General features: G+C 48.4%; 1 pseudogene; it reads right to left on the minus strand.

Moving 5' to 3' along the window:
• Window positions 1-1867: 1867 nt before the first annotated feature.
• LOC123121232 (organic cation/carnitine transporter 2-like) lies at window positions 1868-3359 on the minus strand (annotated as a pseudogene).
• Window positions 3360-5324: the final 1965 nt, after the last annotated feature.

Consider the following 5324-nt stretch of genomic DNA (forward strand, 5'->3'; position numbering starts at 1 on the left):
AATGACATTAGTGGATCTCAACAATCTTGGTACACAGACAAACCATTCGTCCTAGCCAATGATGTGGCGCAGGTTTTCCATGTGAAGGACATGTCTACCAAACCGAGAAAAAGAGAAGATAAAGAAGCGAATACATCATACAATTTATAGGTGTGGCGAGGTCTGAGTCGACTAAGACTTAACCAAACAGTCAAGTGTTTTATTTTATTTTTTTTGCGAATCTCCATGCAAGGTCAAAGAATATATCATCGAGTGAGACATAACGAACTCTAAGTGAACTGAGACTTGACATACTGTCAATTTATCTCAAAAATCAACTACCATCTAAAGAAAATATACTACATCTTTATCTTTATCTTTACCTACTAATAAAGCATGCATTGCTTTCGTCGGGTTCACCGTTGCACCTTTTTTATGAAAAAGTCCTTATATTTTTTGTTTATTAAACCCGCAGTCCTTTTTTTTGTTTCACGTACAGGGATCAAACCCATAACCTTTCTTCCCGTATAAGAAGACGCCAACCACTGAGCTGACATATTTCACGTTTATTTGTCCCACCTTGGAATTATAAAGAGGTTCTCACCTGTTTATATATGGTCCCAGGTTATCTACAATATCAACCAGCTGCCAGGGGATCAACAAGGAGACGTGAGGATGGAGGAAAGCAACACCGTTGCGTGACTAAATGACATCAGCTAATTAACTGGGATGGTTAGACTTGCTGTTTGCAAATTATGTGGGCTGCCTGAATAATTAAACGAATAGGATTGTGGGCATCGTCATCAAGTGACCCCCGGGCCGGTGCCTGTCATCCAGGTCTTTGTTCTATGTATGCTAAACCGGAGAATTTGACTATTAGTCTACATCATTTGTTATGGATAGTGCTTTCTTCAATTTACTGACTTCTGCATAATTGCATGTCTCCCTGGTTGGCAACCTCCCCTTTTTTAGAGCATCAGTTCTTGCATATATAATGGTAGTCTGCAAGCTTATGATAGCTTATTCACTTTTAGCCTTTTTTTATGTAATGGAGATACAAATAGAGTAACATTATATATAATCCATTATTTTTGGCCTATGAGAGAGAGAAAATTAGTTAACTGGATTTAAGTAAATCATTAAATTCAGAAATTTTTGTACTAATAGAAAAAACTAAAAGCTAAGCAATATGTACGTACACCGGAGTATACGTATGCATGTGTTTATATGTGTTGCACATAGAAAGTATCCATGAATCACCATTAATTGCCGAGAAGCTATCCATGTACTAAACATAATTCCAGAAAGCCGGATTTATGGGATGTTGTTGTTCCATGGCAACACATGTTTACGGGTCTTGGTAAAGACTAAATATGAGACGAGTTTTGAATGTATTTTGCACATACAATTCTAACTAAATTTAAATATGTATTATTTTTTTTCTCCCATTGCAACGCACGGGCATTTGTGCTTGTAAGGCATAAAATAAAAGAAGTGCGCTGTCTAGTAGGCGTCTCGGGCGGGAACCCCAGCCACCGCTTAAAGCACCTCCTCCTCCCCCCTCGTCTCGCCGCCACTAGAGGAGCTGCCGGCGATGTCTGCAGCTGCTCCAGGGAAAGTTGTAGATGCGCTCTTCACCTCGCCGGCATCGCGTGTCTCTCAATCCCCTCACGCCCGTTGAGGTCCGTCGCAGCTGCTGCCCCTCTGGTCCTCCGGCGCTCCATCCCGACGCCTCCGCTAGTTGTCGTGCTGGTCGAGGATCTCGTGTTGCTTAATTAACTTATTCAACTTATAATTAGCCAAATTCAAAACTAGACCACTTACATATATCTATCTATTGCAAAAAAATATAATATAGAAGATATATAGATGGAAGGGATAGATTTAATTAAGGGAATTGCACAATGTGAAGGTCGGTACTAGTGTCCACGTGGTCGTGGACGGTGCAAGTGTGTTCCTTGTGGTCCTCCTCGTCCATGGTGTCGGACATGGCCTTTCCCTTGGTCTCCGGCAGGCAGGCAGCGAACATGCCGGAGCAGCCGATGACGAGCCCGAAGACGCCGAAGGAGAAGAAGCTGTTGCGGCGGCCGAGCGCGACGAGCAGGGGCGCCGCCACGCCTCCCAGCACCAGCGCCTGCCTGACCAGCCCCACCGCCGAGTTACGCACGGACGTCGGGAACAGCTCGATGGAGTACATGAGTATGACGTTGAACGCCGTGCACGTCGCGAAGAAGGAGACCAGCTCGGCGGCCATCCGCGCCGTGCCCTGCGGGATGATGACGCACGCGAGGCTCCACAGCCCCGCCGCCGCCGTGAGCGCGACCACCGAGCTCCGACGGTTGATCCGTCCCATCAGGAGCCACGAGAGGATGGAGGACGGCAGCTCGGCCAGCGCATTGTACGTGACGCTGAGGTAGAGGTTGGAGCCCAGGTTGCCAACGTTGAGCGGCATGCCGTAGTAGACCATGCCCACGCCGAAGCTGGCCGTCATGATCGCCGCCAGCCTCCGGAGCGCCCACGGGCGCTCCCACATGGAGTGCAGCGTGGCGAACACGCTGCTCGCGCCCGCCTCCGCGTCGTCATCATCGTCGTTCATGGCACAGGCGTGTATCATGGAGAAATTGGAGGACGTTATGCCGCCGATCTGCATCTGCTGCAGCGTGTCGATGGCGTCCTGCCTCCTGCCGCGCACCAGCAGCCACCGCGGCGACTCCTGGACGACGAAGTAGAATAGGATGGAGTAGCAGAGGGACGGCACGGACGTCCACAGGTACATGTTCCGCCACGACGCCTCCCGGAACGTGTAGGCGAGCGCCGGGAGCGACAGGAACCCGAGGGTGAAGCAGAAGAACCCGGCCACGCACACCGTGTCGCGCCACCTCCTTCCCACGAGCTCCGTGGATAGGACAAGCGTGCACGTGCCAACCATGGACCTGCCGAACCCGGACACGAACCGCAGGGCGGCGTACGCCCACACGTTCGGCGAGAACGCGGTGACCACGCCAGCGGCAGACATGGACACAATGGACGCGAGCAGCATCTTCCTGCGGCCCAGGAGCGAATCGGCAAGCGTGGTGAGGAGGAATCCGCCGGCGAGGCATCCGGCGAAGAACGAGGATGCCAGGAGCGAGACGAGTGCCGGGCCGGCGCACTCGAGTGACCACTCCGAGACCACCGACGTTACGGCGGGACGGTCCCACGCCCACGCGCCAGGCGGGAGCGCGCAAGGGGAGGCCGCAGCCGCAGAGCAGGAGGACGCGTCGGCGTCGGCGTCCGTGCAGTGCCACGGCGGCTCGGAGCATGGGCGGCTCCATTGTTTCATCGATCGACGGCCTAGCTTTGTGGCTTGTCAGGAGCGGGGCGGCGGCCGTGTCAGCCATTGGATTTGGCACGGCTAGGTCGTCTCGGGTGCGTGCTTTCCTCCTGTGTTCGCCACCGCTTGCTCACAAGTCACAAGTCGAGAGTGTGAGAACGATTCCAGTGACTGGCGGTATTTATACGGGCCGTAGTCGGATCGTGTACATCACGAAGCAGAGTCAGCCGCTGCTGTTGGCTTGGGGGAGACAACGATATTAATTAGAATGTCGGTATTTTCTTATATAAAGGATATTTTACATTCAATCGATACAAGGTGATTCAACCGCATTAAACGACCGCTGCGTATCATGATGCATAGAGCCAACACGTCCAATAAAATAAGAAAAAAACACTAACCAAATGATAAATGTCACACGTGTGGCACGAAACAATCCGTCCTTGACGTTTTTACAGCTAAATTTGCCATCCGAAAGAAAAAACAAACAAAAAAAACTGAAAATTGCCGTCCGAAAAGAAAGTTGCCATCTTCGCGTCACTAAACTTGTCTAAAAATGTTCGGAGTTGCCATGTATTTGTGCCACACGTGCGATATTTATCAAGGTCCAAATACTAAGGGCATTGTGCCCCAAATGGGCCAGTCCGCCTCCCATTTTTTATTCTTCCTCACCATAGACCGCACCTCTACTTCCTGAGTCTTGAACCCCGCCGCCGATCATGCAGACGACAGATGGAGGGCGTGGTCGCCGATGCGGAATATAAAGGAAGTGGACGAGGGCCGTACGATATGTTTAGGGTCGGGTCTTTTTTTTGTCCTAAATGTTCGAAGTGGCGAGACACATGTGACTAGATCACAAGAATGCCGGATTATGTCAACGAGAAACGAGAACAAAAACCGGTAACGAGGTGATTGATATAGTGAGCATGAGAATGACTCAAGAGGATACCGATATATCCCACCTCGGGTTTGTAAAGTATCACGAAGTAAAGGGAATACCACATGCTAACTAATGCTTCACTCGAATATCATTCGTGTATTCATACGGATCAATATGGATGTCAATGGTTTCGTTATTGGTGATTGAACGTAAGGGTTTTGTTCATGTCTATGTTTTACCGAACCTACATGGTCATAAACCTAAGGGAAACACGATCTATTGAGTGTTGGTGGAATAAGAATTATGAGAAAATATTATCAGAATAGTTTTGAAATATAAGAAATAGTTTCAAGAGAAACCATAAGCGTCTCGGCGTTACCGGAAGAGTTTCGGATAATACCGGGTAATAATAAATTCTAAAGGGCTCTAATATGATTAGGAGGCCCCTGTAATTTATTCATAGTCAATGGACTAAAGAAAATAAGAAAAGACCTATTAGGGGAGAGTTAATGGGCCCTAAGACGCATTGGTGGAGGCGCCCCAAGGGGAGGCCGAATTGTGAGGTGGAGTTGGACTCCACCACCTCCTAGGCCGACACAAGGGGACGGAAACCCTTCCCCAAGTTGGCCAACCTCCCTTGTAGACACAAGTTTTGGAGTGTCCTCTAGTTCTATTTTTAAATTCGATCGAGTTGATCTAATTAGAGCTAGACCTACATCTCTCTAATCCACATAATAGAGAAGCCATGTGCCAATCTTTTCTTCTCCCTCTAATTCTCCGGTGAAGATTAGCTCTGAACGGCGAAGCGCTGCCGGATCGTGAAGCTTGTATGCTTAAAATCTATAGAGAGGTTGTGCTTTCGGTCTTCGGTTCGAGGGATCGTTCGTGAACGGTTCGAGGGACTTCATCGACGATCTACACTTCATTTAGGTAATGATCCGATCTAAAGCTCTTCTTCATAGTTTTCCTAGGATCGTGATCGTAGGGCAATTTTTTTATTTTCTACTAAGTTTCCCAACATACACAATTGTTAATAAAATCACTGTGTTCTAATAATGATGTGTGGACATTAATGACAACATAGCTTCCGCATACAATCACCACTGAAATTAATTAATAATTGACTTGGATCAGAAGTTATACATATTATAG

This window comes from Triticum aestivum, chromosome 5D, assembly GCF_018294505.1.
Source record: "Triticum aestivum cultivar Chinese Spring chromosome 5D, IWGSC CS RefSeq v2.1, whole genome shotgun sequence".
Classification (NCBI taxonomy): domain Eukaryota; kingdom Viridiplantae; phylum Streptophyta; class Magnoliopsida; order Poales; family Poaceae; genus Triticum; species Triticum aestivum.